At 49.5% G+C, this 15052-nt stretch overlaps 1 protein-coding gene across 1 annotated transcript in view; it reads left to right on the forward strand.

Annotated features, from left to right (window-relative positions):
- The first annotated feature begins 304 nt into the window (after positions 1-304).
- Positions 305-15052, forward strand: part of SCNN1B (sodium channel epithelial 1 subunit beta) — a 72590-nt gene continuing 57842 nt past the window's right edge. Inside the window, exon 1 of the mRNA XM_070779796.1 lies at positions 305-391. The gene's annotated coding sequence lies outside the window, so the exon portion shown is untranslated. The remainder of the gene's footprint in view (positions 392-15052) is intronic.

Raw genomic sequence — 15052 nt, forward strand, 5'->3', positions numbered from 1 at the left:
ACGGATGACGGGGTCTGTGTGTACGGATCTGTGCCACGCGTCTGGATGTGGGGAGGAAAAATGCGGGGGTGTGTGCGCAAGGGTCTGGGTGGATGAGCTGGGGAGACATGGATGTGGACACCGGAACAAGGGAGCGCGCGAGGCCGGAGCTCGTTTGGGGGCAGAGGGAGAAAGAAGGGCCGCGGGGAGCCGGGCGGTGCGGTGGCCCGACCATCGGCCTCGCCAAGCCCCGCCCGCCACGCTCCCGGGCTTCCCCGCCCCGCTGCCGGCTCCCTCCCCGTCTGTGTCTCCGCGCGCTCGCGGCGCCGCCGCCAGAGCCGCCCGCCCGCCGCCGCCAGCCGCCGCCGCCGCCGCCGCCGCCGCACGCGTCCCGAGCCGCCGCGGGAAGCAGGTATGACCCCGACGCCGGGCTCCGCGCTTTCCCCGCCGCCCGCCCAGCCGTTTCCCACCCGAGGGCGCTCGGCGCTCGCCCCGGCGGCACTGCTGGGACCCGGCCTCGGGCGCAGGGCGACCGCCGCGGAGGATGGAGAGGGGAAGACCCCTGGACGCGAGCCGAGGTGTCGGATGAGTGCGCCGTCGGGGGCGGCAGAGAGGGCGGCGGCGTCCTCGGCACCGAAGGGGCGGGATGCGAGGTCCTCTGGGAGGGTGACAACAGCGACACCTGAGAGCTAGGCGCCTGGACGCACAACGCGTGGCTGAAATTAGGGTGTCTTCTTGGTGTTTCCATTTAACAAAGGGGAAAACTGAGGGCCAGAGGCCGGAGCAGCTTCCCTGGGTCCTTGGGACAAGTTGCTGAGCCCAGATTTGGACCCGAGGAGTCTGACCGCAGAGCTCGATCACCTTAGCCTCCTCGACCAGCCTCCCTCTGGGGAACAGGCGTGTCTTCAATGAGTGTTCCCCTTGAGACTGCCCAGCGCGGGGGAGGCCAGCTCCGAAGGCCCTGGTCTCTGTTCCCCAGAGAAGCGTTAAGCCAACACTTGGGTGGGCTGGGCAGGGGTGGGGGCGGGGTTGGGGGCAGAATGTGTGCCGCTGAAGCGGGACCTTGTCGTCTAGTCTGGAGGGAGAAACTGAGGCCGGGGGAGGTTTAGGGAGGAAGCCACAGAGCTTCTCCATCCACAGGGGGCGGGACAGCTCCTCCAACCACGCCCCATCCACCCCCCCCCCCCCGCCCCCCCCCCACACACACAGACATCTGCCCATCTCCACTGGAGTGAGGGCAGAACAACCAAAGCAATGGATTGACCCCGACAGCTCAGTCCTCAGTCCACGCGGGAGGCTTGTGTGACTAGTTCCCTGAACCTAAGCATCCCCTGCATGACCAATGACCCCACCTGCCTGCCCACTGAACTGTGCAATCCAAGGAGAAATATACACTCATCCGATCTCCTGTGTCTGTAATCCCTGCCCTCCCCCCTCCAAAGGTTACCGCCTTCATAATTTGGGGTGTTCCTTCTAGGTCTTTCTTACACCCGTGCAGTCATATAGATGTGTATCCATAGAAAGTATGTAAGCTGCATAGTAACGTGGGTGGATGTTTCCTAGAAATGGTACAGTACATCCAGCATCCTTCTGCAACTTGCCACCCCTCTCCACTCAGTTACAGTTGCTTTGAAAGTTATCCAAGTGGCTGCGTGTAAAGCCAGATTATTTATTTTAACTGCTGCCTTGTTTTCCACCATGGATTTGCCAGGTGATAGTGGTGTTAGTCCCCCAGTGGCATCCACCTCTTTGCAATCCCCTGGACTGTAGCTCACCAGGCTCCTCTGTCCATGGAATTCTCCAGGCAAGAATACTGGAGTGGGTAGCCATTCCCTTCTCCAAAGGATCTTCCCAGCCCAGGGTTCAAACCCAGGTCTCCTGCATTGCAGGCGGATTCTTTACCCTGTGAGCCACAGGAAAGCCCATGGATATGCCTATTGCTGAGTATTTACGTTGTAAAATTAGATGACTGTTTTATATTTCAACCTCTTGTATAAATTGACATTTCTGGGTGAAATAAGATTTCTTTGTTCTTTGCCCTACAATAACTTGAAGGATCTGAATTTGGGGGACAAGTTCCCTGTTCCCCATTGCACACGCATGTGCCATGCACACATACACAAGGCACACAGCCATGCACAGGTGCACGTATACACATCTCTGTGCTTCTGTCTGTAGACAAGGACAAAGCCTGAACCCCCTATCTGTGGTTGTTGCTGAGCTGAAAGGCCTGGGATTGAGCCAGGCCACAAGCCCTGATGTCCAGGCCCCAGTGGGCAGAATTCCCGTAAGAGACCGTGTCTAGGAGTTTCCTCTAGACATACTCGCAATGCCCTCCCCACCGTCCAGTAGGATATGGAAGGACTTAGGAACCATGTCTGACAGACTAGAGTGTCTAGGGTCCTCCTTGTGTACCACAGACTTTCCAGGTCCAGGCTGTGCCTTGGGAGTGTCCTTAGTCTAGACTGTGGGCCGGGACTGTCAAAAGTTTGGTGGAAGCTCTGATGACAGCTGACTGGGGGAAGCTGGAATCCCAGCTCTTTGCATTACAGCCCCAGCTCCACCACTTCCCAGCTTGGGCAATAATTCCCTTCCAGTGTCTGAGCCGCAGTTTCACATCTGTAACATGGGATGATGTAACAAGGGCAGCCTCCCAGAACTGTTGAGTGGGTCAGTGGGATGACAAAACCAAGCACTTAGTACGTTGTCAGCACTCAGAAAGCAGGAAGTCTTATCTTGGACAGAGAAGACCCAGCAATGGCCCCAGGGAGGGGGTGACACTCAGGGCCACCATTTGGGACCTCATCCACATCCCAGTGCAGGGCAGAGAATCCCAGCGCTGAGTGGGACGGAGGGTGAGACCTCAGCTAATGGGAGCCACGCCCAACTCACAGTGGGGTCCAGAAGTATCATGTCACCTACAAAGGACCTACTGTGCGCCTGGCCCTGAGCTAAGATACAGAAACAAACTGAGCCATGGTCCACGCAAAGCAGACCTGTGCGCAGCTTTTGTGAGGCCCATGCTCCTTTTGAAATTCTAACTTACTCCCAAGATTTTAAAAGCTGGGAGATTAGGATTTGGGGATCCTCCTGAGAAGAGAGGATCAGAAAAGCTGACAACTCCAGCCCTAACTTTCGGCTGCCCCCTGGCATGGGGCAGGTACCCTCAAGGGTGGCACAGTCCCCAGCTGGCCCACCCCTTAAGCATAAAGAGCAGCATACTATAAAAGTTAGTAACTCAGACTCCATAGCCAGCTTCTGCATCCCAGCTCTGGCATGGATTAGTTGTGTGATCAAAGCAAATTATCTAGCACTTTTTGGGGGACAATTTTTTGATCTTTTTGAAAATTTTATATTTTTTTCACATTTGTGCACTGCTCTATTTATTTATTTTTGGCTGTGCTGGATCTTTGTTGCTATGCAGACCTTCTCTAGTTGCAGAGAGCAAGGGGCTGCTCTCGAGTTGCTGTGCATGGGCTTTATATAGCGGTGGCCTCTCTTCTTGTGGAGCACAGGCTCTTCAGGCGCTTGGGCTTCAGTAGTTGCTGCTCACAGGCTCTAGAGCTCAGGCTTAGTAGTTGTGAAGCATGAGCTCAGCTCCTCTGCAGCGTGTGGAATCTTCCTGGACCAGGAATCAAACCTGTGTCCCCTGTACTGGCAATCAGATGCCTATCCACTGCCACCAGGGAAATCCAATTTAGCACTTCTATAATTCGATTTCCTCATATGGAAAAGAGGGATAATAAGCAGCACTTCTCTCAAACACTATTTTCAGCATTAAATGAATCAGCAAACCTCAGCCTCTTACAACAGGGCCAGGTGCATGAAATACACTAAGTGTTGATGATGATCATGCTTGCTGGTGGTGTGAGCTGTCTGATCCCTATAAGAGGGCAATTTGTATTCCACATTGTACTCCATATAAAATGTTGGGGGAGCACAAGTGAAAGAGGAAGGAAGGAATGAAAGTAACACTTTAAGCTCTTTCTTCAAAGAAGATGCTGCAATCCTGGATATTTTTTCTGCCCAAGGTCAGAAAGAGGACAACATTACAAGGAAAGTGACAAAAGGAGGGGACTTCTAAGATGGGTTTTGAAGGATGAATAGGAGTTTCTCTGGAGCAATAGAGTGAGAAAAGCATTTCCACACAAAGGAAATAGCCTTTCCAAAGCCCCGGGAGCATGACCAGGTACATCATGTTTAGGAAGTGACAATGGTCCAGTGTTACTTTAGGTAAGGTGTCTCAGAGTATAGGGAGAGGCAGGAAGATGAATCTGGGGAGACAGAAAAGGATGAGGCCCTCAGGAAAGGGGAGGTACATTTTTTTCTGCATCTATTGTGTGCAGGGGCCCTTGTAATCCCCACTCCCCCTCATCCTCATAATACCCCAGGAATCAGGTTTTTTGGTCACCATTTACTGATGAATTAGAGGCTCAGGAAGGTAAGCCACTTGCTCAAGAGCTCAGACTATGGTTCAGTGGCAGAACTGAAATCAGACCCCAGATCTGTCTGATTCTAAAGCCCGTGTCCCCTCTGTGAGCCTCCTGTTGTCTCGTTGGAAAGTGGTGGTAGTACTAGTGAAGCCTACTGAGTGGGCTTGGCGTGAGGATGAGATGAGATTGAACATGCAGCCTTCAGCACAGTCCCTGGCACAGAGCAGTTGCTGCTGTTGTTGTGATGGAATATGTTGCTCTAGGCTTCTCACCTGAACTCACACCACTGCCCAGCCTGAGATGGGGGTCCCCAGGGAGAAAATGTCCGGAGCTAGTGGATCTCTCTGGGCCAGAAACATCAGCATCACCTGGAGCTTTTGTCAAAATGCAGATTCTCAGACCCAATCTGCTGCTGCTGCTGCTAAGTCACGTCAGTCATGTCTGACTCTGTGCGACCCCATAGACAGCAGCCCACTAGGCTCCCCCATCCCTGGGATTCTCCAGGCAAGAACACTGGAGTGGGTTGCCATTTCCTTCTCCAATGCATGAAAGTGAAAAATGAAAGTGAAGTCGCTCAGTCATGTCCGACTCTTTGTGACCCCATGGACTGTAGCCTACCAGGCTCCTCCGTCCATGGGATTCTCCAGGCAAGAGTACTAGAGTGGGGTGTCATTGCCTTCTCCGCAGACCCAATCTAGACCTTCTAAATTGGAGACCCTGAGGGATGGCCCAGCAACCTCTTCGGATGGTTCTCATGAATGCTGAAATTTCAGATTCACTAACCTGGAGAAAACCTTCAAATGAGATCCTCCTTGGCCACCTGCCTCCACCTCCAGCTAGAAGAATGGGTAGGTGGTGAGAATTCTGTCCTCACCAAGACCAAGCAACAGCACATCCCCTTCAGCACAGGAGGCTGGAAAGAACCATTTCTTTACAGATAAGAAAGTTGCCGAGGCCTTGTGGGGCTTTTATTTTTTTATATGTATTTATTTGACTGCATTCGGTCTTAGTTGCAGCACTCGGGATCCTCATTGCACCGTTCCGGCACACGGACTCTCTAGTTGTGGTGCGTGGGCTCAGGAGTTGTGGCTCAAGGCCTTAGTTGCCTCGAGGCATGTGGGATCTTAGTTCCCTGACTAAGGATCAAACTCACATCCCCTGCATTGCAAGGTGGATTCTCAACCGCTGGACCACCACCAGGGAAGTCCTGGGGTTTTTATTCTTGAGAGTTTGCTCTCCCTTCTAGTCTCACAGCCTCCAGGGGGCCCACCTTGAGAATCTGGGGACAAGATTTGACTTTCAGAGGAGTTGTTCTCCAGGGCAGGATGCCCCAGGCAGCTAAGGAGCTGTCCCCCTCCATTATGAAAGCCCTCAATTACAGACTGCCTGTGCCTGGGGGGCCTTCGTGGGCTGTCTCTTCTCCCTCAGAGCCTTGAGATCATGTGTCCAGGCCCAAGTCCAGGTTGGACAATCGTGTTTTGTAGCGGACCTCCTAGGGAGAAGCAGACCCACTCTACATGTCTTCCTCAAATCGCTGATCAGAGCAGAGAGGCCGGATAGCCTAATGGGTAGAAGCAAGGGCCTTGCCTTAAAGGTAAAAGTTGCTAAGTCGGCCTACATAAAAATTAATTATTTCTACATGACCTCTGCAAGGAGATCAAACCAGTCAATCCTAAAGGAAATCAATCCTGAATATTCATTGGAAGGACTGATGCTGAAGCTGAAGCTCCAATACTTTGGCCACCTGATGCAAAGAACTGACTCCTTGGAAAAGACCCTGATACTGGGAAAGATTAATGGTAGGAGGGGAAAGGGACGACAGAAGTTGAGATGGTTGGATGGCATCCCCGACTTGATGGACATGAGTTTGAGCAAGCTTGGGGAGCTGGTGATGGACAGGGAAGCCTGGCGTGCTGCAGTCCATGGGATCACAAAGAGTCAGACATGACTGAGCGACTGAACTGAACTGACGTGACCATAACACACAAAAAGCCATAAGCCCAGTCATGTCCAACTAATAAAAATATATGCCACTTTTATGACAGAGTTAATTTCATAGAGAGCTCTTACAAATTAGAGATCAACCACCTGTTTCAAAAATGGAAGGAAAAAGGAATAGAGGATATGATTCAGCTGTTTACATCAAAAGAAATACAAATGGAATTCAAACAGATGAAAAGATGCCCAACTCTGAAAACAAAAGTGCACAACAAAACCACATCGATTCTATTTTCCACGTGCCGGATTGCTGGGTAACACCCAGTGCTGGTGGAGACACCAGGATTCTCAGACTTCCTTGGTGTTGAGCACATTTTGGGCAATCTCTGCAGGTGTGGTGGGGCGGGAGTTAGGAAAACTGTTGATATTTACTATGCTCACAACCTCTGTCGCTACCACTTCACCTCTTGAAATTTATCCCGTGGATATCATTGCATTGGACACATTCTGTTAGAACAAAGAGACTCAGTGTTGTGTGAGAGCAAGTGATTGGAAATTAGTTAAACAGCCACCAGAGGGGAATTAAGTACTGTACATGTCAGTACAGCCATGCAAGAGAATATGATGCAGTCAATTAAAAGACAGCAATAGCTCTTTATGAATAAATGTGAAACCGTCTCCTGGATGTTTTGTTATAAGAAAAATGCAAGGTATAGAACAGTGTATAGTGTTCTACCACATGTGTGTGTGTGTGTGTGTATGTGTGCATTTGTATGTATTTTAAAAAGGGAGTTTAAGAGAATGGATACATGTATATGTATGTCTGAGTCCCTTCACTGTTCATCAGCAACTATCACATTATTTGTTAATTGGCTGTCAGTTCAGCTCAGTTGCTCAGTCATGTCTGACCCATGAATCACAGCACGCCAGGCCTCCCTGTCCATCACCAACTCCCGGAGTTCACTCAAACTCAGGTCCATTGAGTCGGTGATGCCATCCAGCCATCTCATCCTCTGTCGTCCCCTTCTCCTCCTGCCCCCAATCCCTCCCAGCATCAGTCTTTTCCAATGAGTCAACTCTTCATGTGAGGTGGCCAAAGTACTGGAGTTTCAGCTTTAGCATCATTCCTTCCAAAGAACACCGAGGACTGATCTCCTTTAGAATAGACTGATTGGATCTCCTTGTAGTCCAGGAGACTCTCAAGAGTCTTCTCCAACACCACAGTTCAAAAGCATCAATTTTTCGGCACTCAGCTTTCTCTCACATCCATACATGACTACTGGAAAAACCATAGCCTTAACTAGATGGACCTTTGTTGGCAAAGTAATGTCTCTGCTTTTGAGTATGCTATCTAGGTTGGTCATAAGTTTCCTTCCAAGGAGTAAGTGTCTTTTAATTTCATGGCTGCAGTCACCATCTGCAGTGATTTTGGAGCCCCCCAAAAATAAAGTCTGACACTGTTTCCACTGTTTCCCCATCTATTTCCCATGAAGTGATGGGGCCAGATGCCATGATCTTTGTTTTCTGAATGTTGAGCTTTAAGCCAACTTTTCAGTCTCCTCTTTCACTTTCATCAAGAGGCTTTTTAGTTCCTCTTCACTTTCTGCCATAAGGGTGGTATCATCTGCATATCTGAGGTTATTGATATTTCTCCTGGCAATCTTGATTCCAGCTTATGTTTCTTCCAGCCCAGCATTTCTCATGATGTACTCTGCATATAAGTTAATACTCCAATATGAAAAAAATGTTTAAAGTAAAATAAAGTAGATAACTAAAAAAAGGGACTCAATGTGCATATATATGTGTAGATTTGTATACACATATTAGGATTTGGAGGGCACACTAGAAGCTGGTTCTACTGATTGACTTGGGGAAGGAAATTGATGAATAGGAAGCATACAATTTAGTACCCATTAGATGTTTTTTCCCCTTGTACAGTTGCTAGTGTTATAAAATCCAGCCACATGTATCTTCCTTCTCCTTATTTAAAACAAGCATGATACTAGAGATAAGGTTAATTCCCCCTTTGCTACTGCTACTGCTAAGTCACTTCAGTCATGTTCGACTCTGTGCGACCCCATAGACGGCAGCCCACCAGGCTCCCCCGTCCCTGGGATTCTCCAGGCAAGAACACTGGAGTAGGTTGCCATTTCCTTCTCCAATGCATGAAAGTGAAAAGTGAAAGTGAAGTCGCTGAGTCGTGTCCGACTCTTAGCGACCCCATGGACTGCAGCCTACCAGGCTCCTCCATCCATGGGATTTTCCAGGCAAGAGTACTGGAGTGGGGTGCCATTGCCTTCTCTGATTCCCCCTTTGACTGTGACCCAAATTATATAATATATGTTCAAATAAAAATGAAATTAACTGTTTCAGGCAGGGCCTTTATCACAAAAGAACAAATATTGTATGATTTTACTTATGTGAGGTGCCTGAAATAGGCAAGTGCAGAGAGAAAGTAGAAAAGATGTTACCTGGGGCAGAGGAGGAAGAGTGGATGGGGAGTTCGTGTTTAATGGGTACAGTTTCATTCTGGTTGGGATGATGACATTTTTCTGAAGATAGACAAATGGTGATGGTTGCACGATAGTGGAAATACATAATGACACTGAAATGTACACTTAAAAATGGTTAAAATGGCGACCCTTTATCTCGCGTCTATTATGAATAAATTTATTCCCTGGTGGCTCAGACAGTAAAGTGTCTGCCTGCAATGCAGGAGACCTGAGTTCGATCCTGGGTTGGGAAGATCCCCTGGAGGAGGAAATGGCAACCCACTCCATTCTTGCCTGGAAAATCCCATGGTCAGAGGAGCCTGATAGGTTATAGTCCATGGGGTCGCAAAGAGTTGGATAGGACTAAGCGACTTCACTTTCTTTCTATCCCAACAGCATATTAGCAAGTTAGTTTTGAAACAATTAGCTGGGTGGGAAAATTGAAAATGTAATTGCTGCTAAGCCAAGGCTACTTTAATTTTTATTTTGTGGAATGGATATTACTCCTTTGATGTAAGAAACAGGCAGGAAAGGCTTCAAGGGGATTGGTGTGGCACCTTGCAAGTCAGTGATGACATCTCAGTTTACAGTCTTTGTAAGATAATTATGTTTCAACCTGAATGTTGATGTTAATCTTTACCAAAAGAAAGGTTAAAATGGTAAATTTTATGTTGTGCATTTTGTCACAGTGAAAAAAATTTAGGGATGATTTAAAAAAAAAAATCAGGGGCTTTGATATCAGATTGCTTTGGTTCTAGTCCTTGATTCCACTGTGTGTACTTGGTCAAGTGTGTGTACTTCTTTAAAGCATCGGTTTTCCCACATGCAAAATGGGTTGTCAGTGCCTGGCTCACAGAAATCCTGCAAGAACTTAAAGCCTTTATCCATATAAAGTGCTTGCTCTGCAGCTCTTGAACGTAGGAAGTAGGAGGTCAGGTTTAGGAGGATAAGAAAGGTAGAATCGGCCACTGGATCAAATATTAAAATCAGCAGATTCAAGTGGAGTGAGTTTATATATAAGGAGTTCGTAAAAGCACCATCTGTGTTTTTCTGTCACTTTGTATTTGCAAAAAAAAAAAAAGTTTTAATGCATTTCCATAGTGTGAAATTACAGAATAGTCAGACAAATCATCTTGGCTGGTGGGAAGCCGCCAAAGATGAAGCAGTTCTAAACCTGTGGCCTCCTTACCTACATAGATTTGAATCCTGGCTCTGTCACTTACTGGCTGTGTGACTTCAGTCAAGTTAGCTTAACCTCTCTGTGCTTCAGTTTCCTTATCTGTAAACTGAAGGTAATAATAATTCTCATCCCATTAGGGATGTTACTAGGATTAAAGGTGTCAAGTGCTTAGAGCAATGCTTGGCCCACAGTAAATCCTAAGTAATTGTTAAGAAAATAGACTTGAAATAAGCCTGAAAGTCTTAGCATTTTTGTTTTTAAAAGAGGAATTTTTATTTTTTTTTTTTCCACACAAAGGGAATAGTCTCAAAGCAGCAAAGATTCAGGGGACTGACCTTAATCTGGAGGACTTCCCTGGGTGGTTGTGGGGAGTGAGCTGGGGAGACCAAGATAAGGTAACAGGAGCCCAGCTGATGAAGGATGGGGCAGTAAGGGGCTCCAGGGGGTTCCGGGATTTTCCCAAGAGGCCCCACAGAGATAACAACAGAGCCCAGCTTCAGCCCAAACTTCCCCTCCCCCACAGTGCCTCCTGAAGGCGAGAGTCTTGAGGATCGGAGGCCCTCAGCCTTGCTTTTCCTGATGTGCCTGGGAGCTCATTTCCAAACCGAGGCCTGGACTGCGGCCTGAGAAGCCTGGCACACCTCCTTCAGGAGCCACCCCTGCACCTGTTGCATCAAGGCCCTTAAGCCGGAGCTGGAGCACAACCTCCCCAAACAAGCTGATTCCTGAAATTCCGCTCTTACCTGTGTCTGTGTGTGGAGTTCGTTGATTTCCCCAGTTGAAAGGCCCTACCCTGCACCCCAGGGGGATCACTGTTGTCCTTTCTTAGCGGTTTGCACCACGGTGAGGAGGAGTTTGGCTGTGAGAGAGACCACAGACCACAGAGAACCTTCAGGGTCTGAGGCTGTGGGCCTGAAGGCAGCTTTGGAAGGGCTGTTTTAGAGATTGGGAGGAATGTGAAATGGTTAGACATGCTTTTGCCCCATGCTGGGTGCTCCCAGGTGGAAGGAGGGTCTTGGAGGTCCTAATTTACCACAGGCTATCTGGGGAGACAGCTCCTGTCCCCCAGAGCCTTGCTGCCATGTTTTAAGTATTAAAATCCCCCAGATGCTTTAATTCTCTTCTTTGGACACTCATTTATGTTGGGAAGATCCCCTGGAGAAGGGAATGGCTAACCCACTCCAGTATTCTGGCCTGGAGAATTCCGTAGACTGTATAGTCCATGGGGTTGCGAAGAGTCGGACACGACTGAGCGACTTTCACTTATGTAACCATTAAGCGTTTGGGAGTTCAATGGGCTGGAGTTGCAGCTCAGTTATGTGTGACCTTGCGGGTGAGGTACTTGACCTCTGAGTCCCAGCCCTGGCCTGTGGACTGGGGACAATAGGGCCTCCTGCAGGGGCGTCATTAAGCAAGCCCAGCACCTTAGCTCTGTGGCCAGCAGATAATTGACCCTCATTCCTGGGCCACACCCTTCTTACTGTTCCGGTTAACTCCAGAAATGCTGTTCGAGCCCCGCTTTAGAAAGAGATGAGGGTGGGGCAAAGGGAGGAGAGTTCTGGGCTGAAAAGTCTGAAACTCCTATAGAATTCAGGGCAAGTTGAAAGATCAGAATTGGGCCTGGGTGTGTGTGTGTCCAGGGAGGGGTGATATTCCAGCGGGGATGGACGGGTTGGTTGCAGCTTGCTGGCTGGAGGAGCGGGAGCCGGGCTGGGCCTCACCCTCTCTGACCCCTCGAACACCTGATGACAGTGGGTGGCAGTCTGGCCACAGGACGACCTATCCTTTGGGCAAATCTCCACCCCACCCCCAATAGAAGGCAGAACCTGGAGGAAAAGGGTGGGGGAAGGGGAGGGAGGAATCAGACACATTTCCCAGAATTGGGGAATAATTTCAGGAGTGTTTCCTGAAGCCTACGACACTAGTTCGCAGGGATTTAAACTACTTCAGGGGACAGATTTTGTCTGTTTTTGTTTTTTTTTTTTTTTTTTTTACTGCTTCACTGCTATAGCCCCAGCTCTCTGTAGACTCTCAATGATGTTTTGTTGTTGTTCAATCGCTAAGTCGTGTCCGATTCTGGGACCCCATGGACTGCAACCCACCAGACTTCCCTGTCCACCACTAACTCCTGGAGTTTGCTCAAACTCATGTCCATCGAGTCAGGGATGCCATCCATCCATCTCATTCTCTGTCGTCCCCTTCTCCTCCTGCCTTCAAACTTTCCCAGCATCAGGGTCTTTTCCAATGAGTCAGTTCTTCGCATCAGGTGGCCCAAGTATTGAAGTTTCAACTTCAGCATCAATCCTTCCAATGAATATTCAGGATTGATTTCCTTTAGGATTGACTGGTTTGATCTCCTTGCATGATAATGATATTGGTTGAGTGAATAAATGACAGGTGCTGGATGAGTGCCGGTGATGGACTAGGCCCTGGCGATCCAGAGCTGAGTGAGCTGCATCTCTCAGCCCCCAGGAGACTCCTCGACCCCCACCCCATCCTGAGAGGCCCCCTCCATCCTCACCCCCACTCTTGAACTTCCGCTAGGGCCCCTGATGCCTGGGCCTGGGATGGGAGAGGCTGTTTTCTTATTGGATCTTAGAATCTAATGGGCTAGAAAAAAACTCCCTGCAGTCAACCCCCAAACCATCTCAGTCACTGGAGAAGGTGCAGCCGCTCTGCCTGGGATCCATGTTGGTTGCTTGCCTTGTACACAGGGATGGACTGACTTTAGTTTCTCAGCACAAGATACGGCTCATTAGATATATGTTGGTGGGACCCATGTGGCTTTCCCCTCTACAGTAATTATAATAGGTGGCACTTTAAAGTGTGCTCTACATGCCGGGTTACAGCATAGAATTTGTTCAGTGACCATAAAGGTACCCCCTCCCTCACTTGACCTTTGGAGAGATTGAGTTCTCTCACTGCGTGATCTCATCATACTTTTCCAACAGTCCAGTGAAACAGGTGATGTTGTTGTCTGCATTTTGCAGATCAGAAAATAGGCTAGAGAAGTTAAGTCATTTGCCCAAGGTCACACAGAGCTAACAAATGGTTGGACTGGGATTCGAACTCAAGCAGTCTGATCACAGAGCTCACCCTTCCTCTCCTCGGCTTCCAGATGAGTGTGGAGGAGGAATAGAAATTTTTACTCCATGACAATGGCTCTCAAAGCTGTTGACTCACTGGCAGTGGAGTATAAGGTTTCAGGGGTTTTCACTCCTGCAGGACCTCCCCTGGGTCACTGTGGGGGTGAAGATCCTAATCTCTCCCAACAGAGAGTGGGCAGACCAGAGCCCAGCTTGCATGTGGCTGTGATTCCTGGGGCAGAAGCCCCTTACTGGGCACCACTTTCTTAGCCTCCAAATCTCCTTGGAGGCCAGGGGAGATGGCCACCCAGGGGCCAGGAAACCAGCCAAGGCCAGGCCTCCCTCCCAGGGACTCGGTTCCAAAGCCAAGCTAGATTTCAGAGGTTGGCAAGAATGGAGACTTAGCAGGAGACAGGAGGGACCAACAGAGAAAAATGTTACCCTTTTCCCCCTTTCTTGTCTCTGATTCATGCCTTTCACCTAGTGTTTGAGGAGGAAGGTGCTTGTTTAACAAGGCAGTGGAACCCACTCTGGAGGTCTAGAGCACAGAGACCTCAGCTGATGCAACACTTATAGACTGCTGATTATAGAACCGGCATGGTGAGCAATGTTTGACCTGAGTTGCATCACGCGGTCTGCACTATCCCCCTTATAAGTGGGTACATCATGGTCATCGTCACCATCATCCTCATCATTATCATCACCGCCATCATTATCATCCCATCCTCTTATCTCATCAGCTGCATCTTCACCATCATCACCACCATCCCCATTATTCTCATCGTCTCCTCTTTCACCACCATCATCACCAACAGCAACATCATGCTCACCCGCATGGCTTCCCAGCCCTAAGGCCCAACCTACACACAGGGAAACAGACCTAGAGGACATGACACATTCGTCCCCCAGAAAGATAAAGAAGTAGGCTCTAAAGTCTAAAAGACCCAAATTGATTCCTACCTCTGACACTTTCTACCTGTGTGGCTCTGGGTATTGATTTAACCTCTCTGAATCTCTCCAAGCCCTTGTCTGTAAAATGAGAGTAATCATAGTTGCTGCCTCCTGGGGATCTGACAAGGGTCACATGAGCTGGTGCATGTAAAGTGCTGGCACAGGGCCTGGCTCAAATCATAAAAGCAAAGCAAACACAGGAAAACACTCTGGCAAGGGCAGCAGTGAAGGGGAGAGCTGGGGGCGTTGGGCTGGGAATTCCCTGCAGCCCTGGGTAGCCAGGGGCAGGTGTTGCTCAGTGTGTGAGAACCGGCACTGGAGGGCTGGTGTGGGGCAGTTTGGGGTCAGCACTGGAGAGAACACTCAAGGGCTCTTCTTTCTTTCCAACGAGGCAGGGTGTGGAGGAAAGAGATGGAGACCTTTCACCTGGAGTGGGGCTGAGAGTTCAGAGCTGGAGCTGCGGTCAGTCCAATCCGAGAGAGATCAGGGAGCAAGATCCAGTTTTCCGAACTGGATAGAGGAGGTTCCAGTAAGAGCCAGCTGCTCCCTGCCCCAGACCCAAAGGACTCCCCAAAGCTGCCTGCCTAAACCCTCACCATCTATAGTGGCATTCCCTTTGGGGCTGCCTCTCTTTGGGATGAATTGTTTCTGAACGGCAGTAATAGTGGGCACCCAAGGCCACTCTTAGGCCAGGCAGCTCTGAGCATCTCACCTCCAGCCTCCAGCTCCGCAGATCCACAGGTGCCATTCACACAGAATACGCTGTGAACAATACCCCCAAGAGTTGTGCGGTGCAAAACCTGCACAGTCACACGGGACCGCTGTGCTAGCCTCCCTCTTCCTGGAGTGGACACAGAATCTATCTTGGACGTCCCAGATCTGACTGCAGCTCAAAGCAGAGAAGGTTGGTTGGTGTCTGGATGCGAGGTGAGATGCAGAGAGCCCAGGGGTGCTGCCCAAAGCTTGTCCTTGAGAAGGTTGTCTCTGAGTGTC

Source organism: Bos indicus, chromosome 25 (genome assembly GCF_029378745.1).
Source record: "Bos indicus isolate NIAB-ARS_2022 breed Sahiwal x Tharparkar chromosome 25, NIAB-ARS_B.indTharparkar_mat_pri_1.0, whole genome shotgun sequence".
Taxonomy (NCBI): Eukaryota; Metazoa; Chordata; class Mammalia; order Artiodactyla; family Bovidae; genus Bos; species Bos indicus.